At 35.3% G+C, this 21,718-nt stretch overlaps 1 long non-coding RNA gene across 1 annotated transcript in view; it reads left to right on the forward strand.

Annotated features, from left to right (window-relative positions):
* LOC119528633 overlaps positions 1-21,718 on the forward strand; it is a 77,408-nt gene that overhangs the window by 46,362 nt on the left and 9,328 nt on the right. The window contains exon 3 of the long non-coding RNA XR_005215760.1: positions 16,327-16,574. This is a non-coding gene — a long non-coding RNA (uncharacterized LOC119528633). The remainder of the gene's footprint in view (positions 1-16,326; positions 16,575-21,718) is intronic.

Genomic DNA, 21,718 nt, shown 5'->3' on the forward strand with positions numbered 1-21,718 from the left:
TTACCAGCTCGTGGCCTGCCCTACAGAATCTGGACTTGTGTTGGTTGTTTCTCTAGAGAACCCTGACTAATAAACAATATATGAAAATCTGACCCATTGCCTGCTTTTTTCTAAATAAAATTTTATTGGAACATAGCCACACTGATTTACTTGCATATTATCTGGCTGCTTTTATACTACAATGCAGAATTGAGTAGTTGGGAGAAAGACCATATAGAATGTCCCACAAAGCCCAAAATATTTCCTCTTTGGCCCTATACAGAAATAACTTGTCAACCCCTTCTGCTGCTATCATTCAGAACATTTTACCTCTCTTTTGGGGGTGGGATTTTAGGAATGTTATTTGGTTTCCAAGTCTATGCTATGTAAAAGTCATAGATTATATGGGGAGTTGTCAATGGCAGCCATACACTTATAAGCCCCTAGGGATTGCTAACAATTTGTCACAAAGAGAGATGAGGCAGGGAAACTAAAGGCAGGTGCAAAGAAACATAAACATTGTCAATTGTGCGAAAGTTGTGGGTTTCAGGGTATAGAAGATGGGAAGGTCATTTAGGATGTACTAAACACTGTAAGGGTATTGGTTCAGCGCTGAGTGCAGACAGCACTGATGCACAGAACAACAACCTTGTTCAAGGTCATGACCCTGCCCTCTCCAAATCTTTGTGTTAATACAAATGCAATTGTAATATATTTCTGAAAAATGTAAAATGCATGTGATAGTATAAAATCTCCATATTGAAAATGACTGAAAAAGGAAGGAGAACTTGGAAAGAAAACTATAAGTTATGCTGAAAAATATGATTTCCAAAATGGCTGTTTGTAGAGAGTTACCTGAAAATTCACCCCTGGGAGCAGAAGAGAAATGCCTGACACCTGAAGGGCAATCAAAAATGGTAACATTTGTTCTTATAATTATAATTACTGCAATTATGATGACTGCTGCTATGAAACATTCTCACCTAAAGATAACACATGTAAAATTTAGATTAGACACTGGGGGCAAATGTAGCTAGAGAACGTTAATGTATTATTTCCCATGCCTACCCCTTTCATTTACAGATTGATCCTGGTGTTCACAATATTTTCTTTCAATTTCCTTGTGGTGATCATGGAGTTGAGTCCAACTACTTGCAATTTTTATTTTAATTTTCCATTCACAGCCCCACTGGATTCCTTCTGTTGGATAAAAGACATGTAATACATGGAAATTCAATACATTAAGCAGTTGCAGCATGCAGATGGTGAAAAAGACCCCTACTATTAATTGGACGTTATTGCATTCCAAGCACTCATACATTCCACCATTTAATCCTGTAAGCAGCTCCAGAGATGGCATGTTAGCTCCATTTTAATGATGATGAAATTTAGAGTCAGAAAGATTAAATAACTTCTACCTACTCACACAAATAGTATATGATGGAGTCAAGATGTGAATGATGTCCTGCTCCTCAACCCACTATTCTCCAACCCTTTCTACAGACACATATTCAACATATATAACAAATTTATCAGGAATTGTGGTAAGGATGAAAATACCAAATGATTCCTTAATAAACACATCGATATTTAAAGGACGGATAATTCTTTGTGATCATTGCTTGAACTAGATAAGTATTAGAGACTCTAATTCCTAAATAGATTAACTTGCATCTTATCAATATTCCTTGATGAATAAGAATCTTTGAAGAATTAGAAAAAAAAGTCAAGATAGACTTTTGGAAAGAGGAAACTAGTTGCTCTAACAGATAAGGGAATTGCACCAGGGACATTTGCTTTTTTTTTTTTTTTTAATTGTAAAACTGAATATCAATTTTAAAAAGAATTTCTTCTTTTTGGTTAGATTTTATCTTTCACTTACTTCAAGACATTAACTTGTCTATTATCTCTTATTGATATTCATCAAATAAAATTCATGCTATTTTGACCGATATTGTTGGATACGATTTCCATCATGATGCTTCAGTGTTTTAGGGTTGCTATCAAAGAAGGCTACTTGATCGTAATTGTATATTAGAAATTCACGAGGAAGTTTATTTCTTTTTATTTGAGCCTCATTTCCTGGTAATTGATAAGAAAATTAAGTATGAAGGCAAAAAGCAAAAAGGAAATTTGGTTTAAAAATATGTGCAATGTAACTGGCTAACAGTAAATACATAGAAGAGAGTACAATCTGGACAAATGGAGATATCAACTATGCTTGCATGATTTGTGTTAGGCTTTGAGGTGATAGCGTACCTATAGAATACCTGTACCTAGCACATGGTAGGTATAGTAGTATTTTTATTGTATTCTCATCACAAGCACCACCAACACCACTGCTACTATTAACAGTACTACTACTATGACAAGGTCTCACATGTGAGATGCAATATGTCAAAAAGCCTGGGACAGTATGTGGAACATACTAGGCATTTTCTCTCTCTCTCTCTCTCTCTCTCTCTCTTTGCTTCTTATTCTTCTTGAATTCACTCATGTATTTATTCTGGAAATACTGGATATTTGTGAGACTCCAATATAAATGTTTCACATTGAACCCCAATTAGCAGTTAGAGAAAGAATTATACATATACACATATTCATGTGGACAGACTAACAGATTTTCAATATTAGAAGAGTTCTTGGGGTAAAGAAAATAAATAATTCTCTGAACATCACACAGATTTTAGAGGACAGATTATTTTTTATCCCATGATAATGGCTAATGTATGTGTCAGCGACAGTTTGGAAACATATGAACAATGCTTCTTCAGAGCTTACTAAAGTTGAAATCAGAAAAGAAATAATAGGTAGCACTCATCATACAGCTAAATTATGCTCACCAGCTACTGGATGATAAGATGTAGTTTAGGCAATCAATCAATTTTGTGGCATATTTTTAATTTCTCCAGATATTTGTAAGGAGTGATTGCTATTGTTCCATTAGGTAACATTATTGCACTATTTTAAGGTTGATATCATTAGCCGCAGGCACATGCAAAATACAACTAAATGTTAAAAGGAAAGGTGACCTTCCATCTTAGAACACAAAAAATAGTAAATGAGCTATATAACCTCCAACATTGATGTTTCAAGGTAATTTAATAACACGACCCTTAACTAAAATATTGAAGTGTGATACTATATATCACACTTAGAGGCTAAGTGTAAGTGCAATTAGTTACAGTGACTTTTCCAATCCTACCATATTAAATTCAATTAATCTGCCATTGATTGAAAAACACCATGGTTTTATTAGACATTTTCTAGACATTTGCAGTCATTAATAACACTTGTATATTCACAGTCGTAGCCTGGTGAGACAGGTGTTTCTTCATTTCCAAGACAATAGTTCATACATTGTATTTAGTTTTCACTAAGGCTGTCTATTGGTAAGGTCAAGTTGTGTGTGTGCGCACCTGGGAGAAAGAGGGAGAGAATTTTATTGCTAAAAATTCTTTTGCCTTTGGAAATAAAGCCTTCCACACACAAGGACACATAAACATACACACTGCCATTCTGACAGTTTTTCAAGTTAGCCTGTTATTTTCAAGCAGGCAGAAACTAAATTTTGGTGTTTAAAGTACACGTGATACTTTGCACATCTTTATGTTCTTGTAGATACTGATTTTGATTCCAAAGGAACAGCAGTTGATGTTAAAACTGTTACAAAGTAAAGAAGGGAAATATGTGAAATAAGATTTCATTTCAATTTTTCTAAATTACAGTCCTCAAGTGACACTTAAGTAGTGCATCTTAGTCATTAAGATCTCCGGCTTTGGCGTTAGAGAAACATGATCTTGAGTCTCAGCTACTCTAAGCTTCTTTGCTACATGATATTGGGCAAGATAATGAAATTCTCTAAATCTTAGCTCCCTTGTTGATAATTAGGAAAAACAAAAATACCTATCACATTGGTTTGTGCAAGTTATTGTTATTGTTGTTATGTATTTGTTTAATGCTGCCAAACAAGCAGTTACATTATTGAAAATGTGTTCAGTCTCTACGATGTTTGAAAAATGTATTGAGCTCTGCCATGTACAGGGCATACAGGGAGTACTCAGCAAATAGCACCCACTGCTGCCAGATGCCTACGAATCTGCCATTCTTCCTGTCATTTTTGTGAACAAAACTCTGTTTTTGTTCTGATTTTGAGGAAGCAAAATTGATCTGCACAGGGCATGACTCATGACTGATTAAATCAACTGTGTTACTCCCATCCCTTTTTACCAATAACTGGTTTAGGTTGATCTTTGTCCCTGTTCTGGATAAAAATATATGAGTAACTCTCCTGAGGAACTGGGGTAAAGCTTTCTTGCCTGGTCAAAAGGGTCTGCTTAAGAGGGCCCTTCCTCTTCTCCACCTCTGCCTTTGAACACAATTATAAGGGGCTGCCAGTCTTTGGAGACTGTCGATTATGAGGAAAGAATCAAGAGACTCATAAATGACTGGAAAGCCTGAATTAACCTTTTGACTTCTTGTCATTTGCAATTTGATAATAAAATCATTTAAGCCATTGATTGTAGGTATATTGATACTTCAAAACTAAAGCATTCTAAGGGCTGCTGTTAAAATTAAAGTACATGATTCTATAAAAATTTTGGGGGGGGGCGGATGAGTCAGGGATCCCAAATGAAGAATGAAAGAAATAATCTCCTCAAATCCTTAAATTTAGTCATCTGTATATTTAATTTGTTCATGTATTCACACATCTTTACAAAGCTTTAAAAGTAAAACAAATATTTATTAGGTACTGGGGATACTAAAAAAATTAACAGGATAGTAAATGAGCAACAGCATCTTATACTGAAATACCTTGGGTTTGGAAGAATGGCAGAACAGAATTTTAATCTAGGCATTGCCAATAACTAGCTTTATGGCCTTCAGTGCATTACTTACTGTCTCACAGTCTTTGTAAAATCAGGATATACTGATCCCTACCTGTAATATTGTTTTAAAGGTTGATGGTTAATGTTATAAATTATCATGTAGGCATTGTCCTTATTCTCAGAGGAAATATTGAAATATAATTAAAAGTATTTAATACTCATAAGAGCATCAACATATATTTCTGTGACTTTTATTCATTTTTACCTGTATTTTATTGACATACATACAAAAATTATATAGGTGGAAATAATTACATACAGCTAAAGAATTTGCAGGCTTGGCAAATACAATCTAAAAATAAGACATACCCTCAAATCATCCACTTACTGAAAATAATAATCATAGTTAACATTTACTGGGCACCTACTTTGTGCTAGACAATGTTCTAAACAGTACACGTGTATTAACTCACTTAAATCCATGCTGTTACTATTATTATTCACATTTTGCAAAGAAGGAACCTGAAGTTCAGAGAGGTTAATCAACTTGCGTGAGGTTACACAGCTAGTGTGTGGCAGATCTGGGATATGAATTTTGACAGGTTGTTCTACATGCCATTTTCTTGAACTTCACATACACTACTTGGACGAGGTGAGACTAACATTCCATTAGTAAGTGTTACTGGTTTAGATCTTAAATGCTTAAGGGTTCAAGAAGTAAAAAATCAATAATGCCTTAAGTAAATATTGGTGGTTACTTTAAAGAAGAAGGATCTTACTGGAAACCTGAAGACAGGTTATGAGTTCAATAGACAGTGCTTGAAGGAGGGTATGCTGTCTGGGCAGGGCAAAGAGCATAGGTAAAGACACTGGTACAGGAATGAGTTTGTAATATATATGCATATATATGGGATAATAAAGATATAGATGAAAATAATACCAGAAATACAATTTTGTATCTCTTTGTGGTCTATTCCTTTCCTTTGTTTTCTCCATGCTGCTTCATTAAACTCAAAGTCTCTTCTTAATTAAATGATGTGGTAATGACTCCTCAAAGATGTTTACATTAATCCCTTGAACCTCTAAATAGGCTATGTGACATGGCATGGCAAAAAGGACTTTGCAGATGTAATTAAGATTACCATTAAATAGGGAGATTTTCCTGGATTGTTGAGCCCAATTTAATCACATGAACACTTGAAAGCAGAGAACTTTCTCTGGTTGGAATCAGGAAAGTGCAGCAGCAGAAGGCATACAAGGTACAGCAGAAGGGGATATCAGTGAGATTCTAAGCCTGAGAGTGAGTCAAATGAATTTCAGAGGTGCAGGAGGTGAGGACTGGAGAGAGGGTTCTAGGAACTAAGGGTGGTCCCTGGATGACAGCAAGCAAGGAAAAGGAACTTGGATTCTACAATGTCAAGGAACTGAAATCATCCAGTAACCTGAATGAGCATGGTAGTAGATTCTTCCCCAGAGCCTCTGGTAAGAAATGCAGCTCTGTGGGCACCTCAGATTTAGTCCAGGGAGACCCATCTCAGTCTTCTGACTTGCAGAAACTGTGAGATAATAAATTTGTGCTGTTTCAAGCCATCAAATTTGAAGTAAATTATTACAGTAACATTAGAAAAATAAGACAGATGGTATGTAGAAGATTATGTATGAACTATGGGAAAGGCAAGGACCAATAGAGGGTAGAATTCCTAATATTTTTCCTTACTCCCCATTTTCTATCCTGATAATTATACAGATACATTTAAATGCTCCAATAACCTTTTTCTTCGATTACTTAGGGGACTGGAATTAAAAATTGCGCATTTAAACTTTTCTCTAGATTTTTAACTAAAAGATCCGTCATTCCTCAAAGTGCTTTAAAAACCGCAAACTGAACAGACACTCTACTTAATTATCTCTTTCTCCACAGCAGGAGTTTCAATTTATCTGGGATTTCTTTTTCCTTTGTCAATACTTATAGGAAAACAGTGGAGCAAGGAGTTTAGCAAGTTCTATGAGATTAGACCCTTTATATAGAGGGAAGAGAGAAAATGTTTATTCCCTGCTGGCATGTTGAAATATATATATGTATTTATATAAAATTAAGGCTGCTTTCCACACATATAAGTCATGAGCAAGATACTAGTAATTGAGGTTGGTTGCAGTGTCTCATTTATGAGATTTATGCTCCTGGCCAAGGGAAAGAATTCCGGAATTGAATAAGTTTTTTTCTCTTTCTTGATCCTTGTATTACCTTTCATATTCCAGGCTTTTCCAAGGTCTACTGCCCTCATGTGGACCTGGTTTGTTAGGATAAAAACAGTGGCTTAATTTTAAAAAATACCCATGTAGTAACTTCAACTTTTCATTTTTTTTTTACCATTAATCCATTTAGTTTTATATTTATGAACATAACACTTAATTTTTAAATAACTACTTTTCAACATTAAAGATGCATAGTTTATCTGAAAGGAATAGTCTACCGGAGACAAATATTTTTCAGAAATTTAGAAAACTAATCAGCAAAACTGCTGAGCTCAGAGCGGAGGCTGCATTTTCTGTCACTGACTGAATTTAAATTAGATATCTTTTGTTGATTAGCCATTTTCTTGATGCATTCAAATAACTCAAGCTATGGTAAATTGAAGTGTCTTTTTTTTCTGATCAAACTTCTGAATGACGTAATTCTGAGTGCTACACGATTAACCTTAAGTTAGAATACAATTATAGGGATGAGCTGACAATTATAGACTGAGCTGAATTCTAATGATTAAGGCTAAGCTTACCAAATTTTTTTTAGAATAACTTTTACATTTAATATTTTCATTTTATTTCTTGTTGATTCCAGAGCTCGGACATTGATTATCTCAGTGATTAAAGAAAAATAAATGTTAAAATCATTTATTAAACTGTTTAATTGTTAAATTTTTGTGTTAAGTTTCTTACAGAAACAAAAGGAGATTTTATGTATATATAAAGAGACTTATTATAAGGAATAGGCTCACACTTCTGTAGGCACTGTCAACATAAGCTGGAAACCCCAATTACGGTAATGCTGAAGTCCTTCATGCTAATTCTCCAGGGAAAGGTGGCAGGCCAGAAATTCTGGCAAGAGCCAATACTGTGGCAAAAGTACTTCTGACCTTTGAAGTCTTCAGGTCCAGCTTTTAAGACCTCATTGGAGGTCTGGTTGGATGAGGAGACTCCCAATTGCTGAGGGCAGTCTCCTTTGTTGATCATAGATGTAATTAACTGATTATAGATGCAAATCCCATTCACAAAATACTCTGACATTAATAAGTAGACCAGTATTTGACCAAACAACTGGACACCATTTCCTAGCCAAGTTGATATATGAAATTAACTGTTACAATTGTCAAGACAAATTGTTTAGATTTCCCCACTTTGATTGAAGCTGTGAATTCTTTGTTGTGCTTTCATTGTTCAGGCTAATAAAAATCAAGTGCTTTGTACTATACAGTTATACTAAATACTTATGATCTAGATTTTTTAGGTTTTATAAAGTAAGTTTAATTGCTTTTTTCCCCTGGTTATAAGAATAAAACATCATCATTGTAAAGTATCTGGGGAAAAATTGTATATGAAGGCAATAAAAATCACCCATAATTGTACCATCAAAAAAAAACTACTGTTAACATTTTGGGTACGGCTTTTTAAAGCTTTTTATTATGCATATACAATGAGGTAACATTTTGAAAGAAAATTAATATAATTTGTTATGCCTTTCTTATCGCAAGGATTCTTTTACCTGGGGAAATATATGGATTATTAGAGAAGATATATAGAGAAAGAATGGTGATAAACTTTTGACATTCAAAGATTTTCCAAAAAAATCTTTAAAGCCAGTGTTTATGAGAAGGGAGGGATTTTCTAAATTCATTTCCTCTCACGTTAACATATCAATGGCCAGATCACAGAGGATTATTATTATTATTTTTTAAAGATACTACTGAGAAGATATCCTGTCTTCTCTTAAGATTTAAGGGACTAGAAATGGGAAGAAGGGGGTATGCAACCATGGATTGTAGAACCATGAAAAAGACATGAAAGGAAAAGAAAGACAAAAATGGATTGAGAAAGTCAGAATCTGAGGCTAATTATGTTCCCAGTCTTCTCTGTCTCCAATGCAAGCCAAGGACCAAACTTCAAAATGGGGGAGAGGGGACATAATTGAAAATTATGGAAAAGTTAAGTAAAGCACCAAGGACAGAACTGAATTGAACTTAAATGGGGTGGCCATATAAGAGAGAATGCTCTGTGCTAAGGCAGAGAGAAAGAGACAAGCTTACATGTAAGGTTCCTTTGACTTCTGTATGGTGGCTTGCTGAATTAAGGGCAAGTATCCACCAGGGTCAGGCATTGTAAGGGTGGACTGGACCCTAAGTGGGGACTGTAGATGGGTCACAGATTTAGATGGAAAATGTTGTAAAAATTCAAAAATTGTTTCAGCAGATGAGAGTTAGCTGGAGGTCATGTCAACAGAAAGGACTATTGAGAACAGAGTAGAGGGGTAGATTCATGAGTTGTACCATCTGCTGACACCTCCTTAAATGCCATCAAACAGAGCCAGGTGGAGAAGGGCTGCTGCCATGGCCAAAGTAGGAAGAGGCCACCTTGCTGAGCCAAAGACCCACCTCTTCTGTTCCACAAAGTCACATGAGCTTCTTTACATTCATCCAGATGGGATCTTGGAGAGGGGCAGGGATTTGGTGAGGAAAAAAAATTAAGAGAAGATGAATCATTACCCCCCCAAACTGATTCATTATATTTTTCTAAATGTTTGGCTTGACTAACTAGTAAGTGTTGAGTAAATATAGTTTTCTCTTATACCTAGGGAGAAAAGACTCAGAAACAAGATTACATTGGTTATTAGATTTATGTTAGTTCTGAACATCCAAATTTTAGCAAAAGTAAATTTTAAGCTAATTACATAAAAAAGCTTAAAATACACATATAAATATTTATACATCTACTGAAATACAGTTATTATGTATGTATATGTATGAATACACAGACAGGCACAAACACACATACCAAGGAAATCCAGTTATTCCATCTGTTGTAACAGCTATTTTCTCCTTTCAAGAAATAAATTTTGAGAGTATACATCTTAAACTTTATGTTTATAAGAAAATAAATTATAAACATCTGTAAAACATAACTCATGGAACAAAGTCAAACATCAGAAGCCTACTGTTTATTCTTTCTCAGTCATAGCCCTTTCCCTATTCCAAGAAGTATTCATTAACTTGGCTTTATGGAAATTATTCTCTTATTGTATATTACTTTCATCATTTCTGTTTCCCTAACCAATATGGTACAGTTTTGCTTTCTTTGATTGTTAAACAATGAATTATACTGTATCTATTACTTGTTTTGCTTCTTTAATGCAGCACTTATATATCTAATGCATTGTATTACAAGAATCTGTAAATAGAATAGTCATTTTTAAAATACATATTATAATATTGTATCTCTATACCACAAATTATTTATTCATTCTACATGGATAACATGTGATTTGTTTTCAGTACTTTGTTATTACAAATAGCACTGCTCTGATCACTTGTATACATTTATAGCCTATGCGTATAAACATGAATTTCTCTAGGGTTCATACTATGGGTGGAATTGTTGTATCACAGAATATGCACATTTTCAACTTTTCCAGGAAAAGAAAACTGTTTTACAAGAAGATTAGACCAATAAAATTGTGCTTTTTAACCCTAGGAAAGTATTTATTTGAATGGAAACTCTGTGGTTCTCTAATGCTGGGAATTTAGCTTGCTGTACTTTCTTTATGATTATGTGTAATGCTACAGTGAATTTCTTTGTGTACTTTATTCCCTGTATGAAAGTCTCTATTTCTTTCCTTATGATCAATTCTTGGATTTGAAGTTCTTTGATTAAGTGTTTAATAATTTCTGAGGCTCAGTACAATTTTTTATGTTTAAAAATATGCTCTTATTTTGGGAAGTTTGCAAATATCTATATTCTTTTGCCGCCTTGTGAAGCATAGTACAGTTGTTGAAAGTCTATTGTACAATAGCATCAAAGAAGAGATTTGGCAGAACCAAGTATACTTTTATAATTTTTCCTGTCCAGATCAACTATTTATTATAAATAGGGGAGTTTCCCTGCTTCCCAGAATAGTAGAAATACTTTTCTTAACAAAATTCTTTTTGTTAAGACAATGAAATTAAATTAGTCTGAAAGCATTGTTTGTTGCCGTTGTTGTTTGTTTTTGTTTTTGTAAGTGTGAGTGATTTCTGAGATTGTCTTCTGTTCAAGTGAAAAGCACCTATTAAATCTTCTGAGCATCTTGTTCTGATGCACAAAAGAATCAAAAGTTTCTGTTTTCACAGCAAGAGCTAAGCAAAGCAACAGACATAAAATATGTTTACCTAAATCATTACAGCATTTCTGGGTGAATTTTTAGGGGTGGCAATATTGATGCCATATCTGATAAAACAAACAAAACACAAAAGCTCAAATAAATGTTAAAAAGGTCCTCAAACATAAAACAAATCTGCAATTGCTTTGTATTGATTGAAAACTCACTGGCTATTCTTAGATATATATTAAAACTTTTTTGTAGTCACATATTTTCTATAAACTTCCTTGAGATTTTATTTCAAAATATATTTCCTTTTGGATGCCAGTTGTTTTTAAAGGCCTAACTGTGCAGAAAAGTAAGCTGTGAGTTAAGAACAACCATGCTGGGAATTAACTTCTGAGGGAAAGGTAAATCTACTGAGACTGTACAAGACGGAGCTATACTAACGCCAGTCAATTTTATTTGAATTGAATTGCCTACAACTAGAACTGAGTTAACCAATGCCTGCAATTTCTTTTTTTCTTCAGCAGTGGCCTGAGTGATTTGATTTCAAGTTGCCCGGGGTTTTAGGAAACAAAATCCTCTCCCATTAAAACTGCATGGTGTTTATGGCCACCACAGGGATGGTTTAAAAAACAGTGAAAAAAGTTGACTTATGAAAAATAAAGCTGATTAATTACAGCAAATGGGCTTAATTTAAAAACCACAGGTGCCTCTTTTATAAGCTTTTCTTGAGCTCTCACCCGTAGAATATTTATATGTCATGGGATAGAGTTTAAATCTATGCTGTGGCCAGCTTTAAATGGGAAACATTTGGTTCACCTCTATTTACAACTTAGACCACATATGATGTCATAGAAATTATAAAACCTGAGAAAGTTTGTTTCTGCCTTGGGGAACATTGCATCTGATTCATTATTTATGGAATTTAAGTAAAATGAAGTCAATTAAAGTCCTGCCAAAGAACCCGTTTGCTATGTATTTTGTTTTAAGTGGAAGTACAAAGGGATTTGTCCTATAGTTCATACTATTTGCTTTTAGAAATCTGTGATATGAGAAATATTAAGATATATTTAGTGAAAATATTTTTAATTGAATTAACTTTGGTGACAGTGGATTTCTATAAATTTATAAATAAAATGCATGTGTTTTTATATGCTAGAGCCTAATAGCATATGGATACATTTTTCACATATACATTTCACTTACAAGTTTAATTCATTTAATTTGATTATTTTCCTGACATATTCATTTCTTACAAGTGTAACATACTTCATCCAGACCGGTAATCATGAAAAATGAGAATATCTGTTTTTCTGTTTACCTAAAACAGAAAATATGTGTGCCTAATCCCTGACACATATATTTTCCTGATATATTTCTCACGGATGTGATAAGCTTTCAAATTTTCTTACTCAGGGTGCTTAGAGTTAAAGTCAGATCCTTGGGATCCTTGTGTTTCTAAATCAGGCAGGTACTTAATCTTCTTGCTAAGTAGTTAAAACTTCTGGGTTATAATCAGAGTTTACAACAAAATCACTCAGAGAGGATCAGAGAAGAAACCAAGGAACTCCCAAGATTACCATCTTGAAATTGACCTAAGGCGTCAGAGAGAACAGCAAAGCATGCATATTAAATATTTGCAATTATTTTTAAATCTGAAAATTATATCATAAATAAATGATCTAAAATTCACCAATTACCACAATTTCACATGCTGTATTGACTCTTTTCATAGATTAGAATGAGCTATGGTATTCTAAATACAGTGATAGGTATCTATTTACTTTTGTATTTATTCATCAGGGAAAAACCATGCAAGCTACTTTGGATTATTTTTTAAATAACTTCATAGTTGTGTTTGGAAAGCACATGCTGTGTCATAGATTGAGACCGTCAGGTTCCTCATCTGTCAAAGCAAGCTGATAAATCCTCCCCTGTAGAGTTTCTAGTGGAATAGCTATGGCTCAGTAAATGGTATAATTATGTTGTTGTTTTACACTCAGATATCCATTTATGACATTTCTTACCTGAAAATTTCACTCTGTTTTGTACAAATATTTTCTTTATCAATATTATTATTTACATGAGTTCTGGGACTTATGCTCAAGTGTAGGTCAAATATGTATTCATATCATTAGCAACTACTATGACGCAGGTTTTACTCATATTTTAAGGAAAAGATTATGTAACTTTCTTTCCATTAAAAGATTTTGCCATCCTCATTGTTTTTTTTATATATTTTTTAAAGGGCAGTCTTGTGTACTGAAGGAAGATCAGAGGAAATTTCCCCTATTATCAAGCATGAATAATTACCTTGATAATAGTAGATAGAATTTATTGAGCACCTCCTACATTTAAAATGCTGTGCCAAGACATGCATATTAAACACAATATTGCTAATTCTTACAATGAATACAATAAATATTATCCCCCTTTTCAGAGATGATAAAGCTGAGAGTGGGAAAGATTATATAATTTGCCCAAAGTGGCTAAAACAAGAATTGGATTCAGATTTGTTTGACTCCTAGATCCTAATTTTTTTTAGAAACACAGTCTTCATCTTGCTTTGTGGTCTTCAGTATATTACTGAACAACTGAGGTGTGTAGACTTCTAAGCCTAGAGCTAGGTTACTTGCATTTGGAAAGTATAACTTGTATTAACTTAATATTGCTTAATAAGTTCTATGTAATATTGCTACCAGAATATTCAAGTGACTCAGAGTTTTCCTTTTCATAGGATATTGCTGAAACAGTAAAGTTTAAATGCTTTACTCAGCAACAGTATTTTGTAGCCATAGCTATATAATATACATTGACACTACTTTATTCTCCTTTAAATAGGAATTCAGTGGGAAATTGAGCTCCCAAAACACTGCAATATAGCTAAGACTTCAAATATATATAACCAGAATGACATTTGCTAGTGGATTTGGCACAGAATCATAGAACTTTAGAAGTCAAAAGGTCACAATAAATTAGTTCCAGAGGATTTTTAAAGACTAGTCCTATAATGCAGGTCATAGTCATATAAATGGTGCCCACTTAGAGTGTTGTTTGAGACAAATGTCTTAATGCTTTAGAATTTAGGCTGATTGTAAGGTTTGCTTGTTCATTCAATAATCTTTAAGGACCTTTTGTGTGTTAGCTACTGTTTCCAACTTGGGAAACCCAGTGCTAAATAAAAAAGACAAGGCTTTGCTCTCACGGAGCTTACTCCCTAGTGGCCAAGAAAACAAATCACAAACCCAGGAACAAATAAAAGAAGACATTTCAGATTTTGATAAGTGCAGTGATTTAAGAACTGCAGCCTGGAGGTAGAAGTGGAACGTGAAGGTGTGTGTGGAACGCTTTATGGAAGCAGCTCCCAGAGGAGGTCACAAAGAGCTGAGGCTTCTCTGAAAACAATATTTTTCAGAGAAAATATTTGAGAGTCAAATTATAAGAAAAAGCCTATTATGTGAAAATCTGGCATCACAGTGTTCCAGAAAAGGCAGAGGCACTGAGGAGTAAAAACATTTGGAATGTTTGCGTAAACAATTCAAGTCCATAAGGTTAAAAGATAGTTAATGTATGGCTTAAAAATCTCTATATAGAAAGGAGCATATTTGGAAGCATAGGCTGAGAGATTGTCCACAGGGTTGCAAGCACGCTATTTTTAATTTGATTGCATATTTATTTGTGACAGCTTTGAAAAGGCTGATAGAGATTACTGGGATCTTAAAATCCCTACTTCAGCTTTAACAGACACCCCTTGGTGACTATATGGTGGAACTGAAGGCAGAGATCAGATCATGCATGTTCCTGTAGTACATGGTAAATAGTTCAGATTTGTTCTAAGTGTAGTAGCAAATGACATGGTATTTTTTATATTTTCCAAGATCAGTGTCTTAATTAGTCAGTGGTGCTATCCCAAATACCATACAATGGATCAGCTTAAGCAATGGGCACTTATTGGCTCATGGTCTGGGGGCTAGAAAAAATCCAAAATCTAGATATTGGCAAGGCTTGCTTTTCCCCCAAAGATTCTGGTGCTGCCTGCCAGCAATCCTTGGGCTTCCTTGGCTTTCCCATCACAAGGCTATATCCTCAACTTTCTCTCCTGGGTTACTGCTGATTTCCTGATTCTTGACTTCCAGATTCTCTCAATAAGGACACCAGTAATCAGTAATCTGGATTAAGCCCCACTTTGCTTCAGTTGGCCAAATCTCCATTAAAAATAACATCTTCAAAAGGTCCTATTTACAATGGGTTCACTTCCAGAGGAATCTGGATTAAGATTAAGAACATACATTTGCTTGGGGTATCTGATTCAACCTACCACAACCAGTCAGACTGCTATGTAAAAAATGGGAGAGGAAATCATTTTCATAAAATTTTAATGTTCCAGGATTTATTTAATCATTATTCAACATTGAGTTTTGACCATGAGCCAAGCATTCTACTAAGCCCTGAGGATTTATCAATGAATACAATAAAGTCACCCATCTCATGGACTTTACAGTAAAATGAGGGCAGGCATACATAAATAAATACACAAAAATCAGGTGGTGATAAGTGTTTCATTACAAAAATAAAGCAGGGTAATGGGATAGAAAGTGAAGTGATAGTGGTATGTGTTGTAATTTATACAAGTGGTTGGGGAAGATTTCTCTGATTACCTTGCATTTGAGCACAGTTCAAACAGGCAGTGAAGGAGTAAATAATGTTGATATTTTTGAGAAGAATATTCCAGGCAAAGGGCTACTGTAAGTGCAAAATCAGTGAGGCAGGGACAATTTTTATGTATTTTTTTCCTTGCCAGAAAAATTCAAAAGAAAGGTCAGAGTTCTAACATCCTACTCCCAGCCTATCTGTTAAGTTTTAAAAATATATTGCAAAATCTTTAATCACTATATTTTAAGGGTCTAGTGGGCTTTGAAAAAGATTTTGATTTTTTTTTTTTCTGAGTGAGACAAAATTCTCATGGGGGATTTTGAACAGAAGAGTGAATTTTGAGACTATAAAAATTGTATTAAAGCATTAACTGGATATATATTTTAGAAATTTCCAAATTTAGGCAAGTATTCATAATTACATTAGAAGACATATAACACAATAATGATATTTTTATGGCTTAAAAGAGTTTAGTTGCTGAATTAATTTATTTATTGTTCATTTTTCACGTAGGCTGCTGTCAGATGTGGCTCTGGTTGACTCTACTCAGCTCTGCTTACTCTGCTTCATGTCTGCTCACTTGGGAACCTGAACTGAAGGAACTGCTCCTAACTTGGACATGCCATTTTGGTAGCAGAGTGCAGAAGTGTGATGCCAAAGCTGAAATACTCATTGTAGTTAAAGCTTCTGCTTGTATTTTGTGTCTGCTCACATTCTATTGGTCAAAACAAGGTTATATAGCCACAAACATTATCAATAAGGTAGGTTAAGTATTTGCCTCCCACTGAGCCGGGGGTGGGTACCGTGAATGATTTTGTTTGATGAAATTGCCTATCACAGCCTGCCATCTTGGTCACACATTTTCCTTTCCTTTCATTTTGCAAGACAAATACACTCTTACCTTGCCTAAGAAAGCTCTCAAAAGGTCTCATTTAATCACTGAATCAGGTTCAAATTCAGGATAGTTTGATCAGCTCTCCTCAGAAGGCTCTATTATATAGAAGTCTGTAAACTGAACAGATAAATTATCTGCCCCCCCCCACACATTCAATGCACATTGGTGGTACAAGCACAGATAATCACACCAAATACTCTCATGCAGAAAGCAAAAGAAATGGGAAGCCTATAGTAGTAATTCCTAAATTCTGCCAGACAAACATATTGTTGTACCTCTCCCATGGAGATAGGAAAGATAGGAAATGTTCCTTGTTTAGTACTCAATTCTGCACCCAGCTACAGCTCCCCAATTCATTGTTGTTGATGGTTCTTAGCTCAACGTGCTTAGAATTCCTTCTTTTTGTATTAGACTCTTTGGCCTCATCTGAAGAGGACACCAGGAGCATGTGCCCTATTTAAAGGCTAAACAACATCCTGCTCTGAAATGTTTGGGGACTCAAAATTCCTCCTCAAAGATTGAATAATTGTCATCAGTAATTCAATTTTGCTTTACTGGGTGATAAAATCCTGAATTTATTATTTAACACATCAATTTGTGATTAATTTGATATTTCCATGCATCTTTTTTCTATAGACTAAAATATTTTCTCCACAAATATTTGATTAATTATAGCTGCTAGGTATAGGAGACACAAGGAATTAAACATATTCCATGTCCCAAAGGAATTTCACAGAGGAGGCTGACAAGAATATCAAAATTTATAGTGGCATGTGATAAGTAATTTAATAGTGGCTGTGTTCCATGTAATAGTGGCTATGTTCTGTGTGCTCTGGAAACAGGGAAGAGTACCAATCCAGAATTGTATGTCATAGATAGAATACTACATGAGGTAATGTTTATCCCCTGAGCTGAAATAATGAAGAATAATTAGTCAAAGAAGGAAGGACATTCCAGCAAGGAATATGCCAAAGCAGAAAGCCCTGAGAAAGTAACATTCACTCAGGAAATACAAATGACTTTTGTGGCAGAAAATAGCCTAACTAGAGGGAAGTGAGAGGATGAGAATTTAGTTGGCATAGACATGTTAAGAAATTTAGATTTTTATTGAGAGAAATAGGGAAAGTAATGATGTGTTAAAATAGGGACCAAGCTTATGTGTGAATAAAGGATTGTCAGATGTTCGCAAAAAGAGGGAGTGATGATATTAGAGGCTAAAGGAAAAGATCAAAACCTAGAAAGATGGGCAGTGTCAAGATGTTTGAACACTGTCATAACAGCTCAGAACCTAAGATAATTTGTGCTACCAGAAAGCAGGGTGCTGCTATTACAAAGACCTAAAAATGTGGAAGAAGCTTTGAAATTGAGTAGTGGGTAGAGGCTGGGAGAATTGTGACCACTTCTAAGCCTAGATTGCTTAGAAGTGTTTGCAGTTAAGAATATGGACATTAAACTTCAGATAAGACCTTAGAAGGAAATGATGAATATGCTATTGGAAACTGGAGGAAAGATGATCCTTATTACATAGTATCAGAGAACTTGACTGAATTATGTCCTTGTGTTGGATTGAAAGTGGAACTTGTAAGTGATGACTGTAGATTTTAAATGAGATTTCTAAGCTAACTTGCAGCGTGGTTCCTCCTTGCAGCTTATAGTAAAATGTGAGAGGGAAAGGATAGGCTGGAATTGAACTTTTAAGCACAAAGGAATCAGAAGTTGTTAATTTGGAAAGTTCTCCACCTATCCTTCTGGCATGCTCTGAGGCAAGGGCCAGAAGCAGCTCTATCAGAGACCTTTGTGAACTTCCGGGAAGAGAGTCCCCAAAGAACGGGGCTCCATGTGAAGGCTTAAATGAACAACCCTTTCTAAAGGAAAGTGTGATGAAAACAAATCCAGTTATCCATTTCAGAGGAAGTCAGGATTGGAAATGCAGTTATCCAGGAAGGATTTGTGGAATGTCCTTTTGTATCATGGTTTGGAACCCCTTGAACTGCATGCAAAGCCAACAAGGGTCTTGTGAATTTGTATGAACAGAAGTACTGCCATGCTAGACTGAAAGGGACAGAGAAGGGATGAATTGAAGGAAGAATGATTTCAAGGAAAGGACCAAGAAGCAGTGTTTTGGACTGAAATGATCTTCCCAGGCCAAGAGAGAGGGCCCATTTGTGCAGGTGGAAAGGGCAGGTCTGCCTCAGGTTTTGGAGTTGGTGGGCCTCTTGCCTAGGTGCTTGAATGAAGCAAGGCTCCTGTTCCATTTATGGAGAGTTCACTGCCATTCCAAAGTTGGAAGGGAGAGAGGACTATGCCCAAGTGTTCGTGGAGAGTTCAGCCACCACCCCAGTGCTTGGAGAAGGTAGGACCTACACCTGCTTTCAGACAGAGGGAGATTACAACTCCAGTTACCAGAAAGTGTGGGGCCTAGACCACAGCGTTTGGGGAGAGCATGGCTGTAAAGAGTTGGGATGTTGTTCCAAGATGTCTAGAGGGCAAAGTATCAAGCCACAGATGAATTTCAGAGCTTGAAATCTAATGGGTTTGCCTGATGGGTTTTGGACTTGCTTGGGAATGGTGACCCTTGTTTTCCTACTTTTGGAAGCAGATAACCGGTTTTCTTTGTTTGGAAAATCCACACATGGTGGAATTTTGCCTTGGTGCAGACCAAACCCATTAATAACTTTGATGAGTCTTTTCACTAACATTGTTACTGAAACTATCCTAAGGGTTTTACAGTGTTGTAATGGAATGAATGTATTTTGCATGTGAGAGGAGCATATCTTTTTGAGGTCTGGAGAGTGGATTGTGGTGGCTTGAGTAATGCACCCCAAATTTAGACATGTTCTTGGTTTTTCTCTGCATTGCTGTGGGGTAGACCCATGGCAAATAGGATCTCCTTAAGAACTTATTTTAGTTAAGGTGTCACCCAACAGAATGAGGTTGGGTCTTAATCTAGATTACTGGATAAGTAATCTATAAGCAATTTATAAGCAGAGTAAATTCAGAAATAGTGAAAGAAATCTAGGGGGAGGAGCAAGAAGCCAGAAGTCAGCTGGAAGAGTAGAGAAGAAGAGAACATTGTCCTGTGATGGGGAAGTCAGGAAACCTAAGAATTGCTAGTCTGGCAGAAGCTATTTCCACAGGGAGAAAGCAAGCCTTCCAGTCTGTGAAACCATGAGACAATAAATTCCCACAAAGCCAACCCGTTTTGTGATACTTGTCATAGCATCCTGGGAAACTAAGACAAGCAGTGAAAGTAGGGATAGAGTGTAGCGCGAGACTGAGAATATAGAACTTAGGAAGTTTATTGACTAAGTGAGGGTATGGGAAAGGAGAACTGAAGAACAATTCTCAGCCCTCTTACTCTACAAAAAATTCTTCTAAGATGAGGAACAGATACTGTTCCATATGTGCCGAGATAATCAATGATGAGATTGAGTAGTCTTGAGTTTATCTAAATGGATAGTTGTTAGTTGAATATATACATGTGCACTCAAGAGGAATGAGAACCACTTTTATATAGGTGGTGTCAGCTAAGGGAATGGGAGGAAAAGGAACTGATAGAAAAGCAGTAACTGGTAGCGAGATAACAGAAGAAGGAAGCAAAGGTTTTCCATGGAAGTTAAGGGAGCAGGCAGTATTAATGAACTCAAAGACAAATCAACCCAGAAAAAGGTCCACCAAACTTGACCACCAAAAAATAATTGGTGACCTTAGAGTGATAAATTGGAAGATAATTTATTTATATTGTTTTCTGAGGATAAAGATGGGAATATAAGGCAAGGAAGTGGAGGTGTTCAACTTGGGGCTAATATATATTAAACTTGACAGTAAAAGAGAGAAGGGAATAAGGGAAGCCCTAGTACTATCTATTTTCTCCATGTCTGGAGAGATATGAACATTCTGCATGGGAATAAAAAAGCCAGTATTGGAATGTGGTGGGATAGCAGGGAGGAAGATAATGATTTGAAAAGTGATACTTGCTTAAGCAAGGCCCTAAAGAAGTGACATGGATTGAATATGGGGGAAACTGGAATCAAGTGTGGAAGCAAAAGATGATTCATCTTTTGCAAAGGAAGAAGAGGTATTTATGACAATGAACTTAGAGATTATTTCTGAGTTTTCAAGTGGTAAAATTAAAGTTCTGTAGTTTTCAGTTTATCTATGTATTTTGCTTTTCCTTTTTCTCTGGCTGTTTTTTTTTTTTTATTTTTAGTTTAGAGAATTTGTGCATTTACAGAACAATCATGCATAAAATACAGAACTCCCATACACCACTCCCCCACCAACACCTTGCACTGGTGTGGAGCATCTGTTACAATTGTAACATCTTTATAACTGTATTATTAATTAAAGATTTTGGTTTAACTTAGGGTACACTGTGTAGTGTAGTTCCAAGGATTTAAAAAAAATTATGTTACCTTACATATAATCTGACATTTCCCTTTTTAATCATATTAAGATATATGTATTTCAGTGATGTTAATAGCATTAAGAATAGCATGCTACAGTCACCACCATCCATTTAGCAAAACATTTCCAAAATACCACCTTGGAACTCTGTACATTTTAAACATTGACTACCCATTTCCTATCTCCACCCCACCCCCTAGTAGCATATGTTCTTGATTCTGACTCTAGAAATAGGGTTATTCTAATTGTTTCAAATCAGTGATATCATATATTTGTCCTTTTGTGTCTGGCTAATTTCACTCAATGTGATGTCTTCAAGATTCATCCATGTTGTTACACGTATCAGGATTTCATTCCTTTTATGGTTGACATTCCATCATATGTATATACCATATTTTATTTATCCATTCATCAGTTGAAGGACACTTGAGTTGCTTCCATCTTTTTAGACTTTATGCCCAAAACAGTTGTGAATAATGTTGCTTGAACATCATTATGCAAACATCTCTTTGAGCCCCTGCTTTCAATTCTTTTCGGTATATACCGAAAAGTGGGATTGCTGGGTCATACGGTAATTCTATACTTGGCTTTTTGAGGAAGAGC

Source organism: Choloepus didactylus, chromosome 3 (assembly GCF_015220235.1).
Source record: "Choloepus didactylus isolate mChoDid1 chromosome 3, mChoDid1.pri, whole genome shotgun sequence".
Taxonomy (NCBI): domain Eukaryota; kingdom Metazoa; phylum Chordata; class Mammalia; order Pilosa; family Megalonychidae; genus Choloepus; species Choloepus didactylus.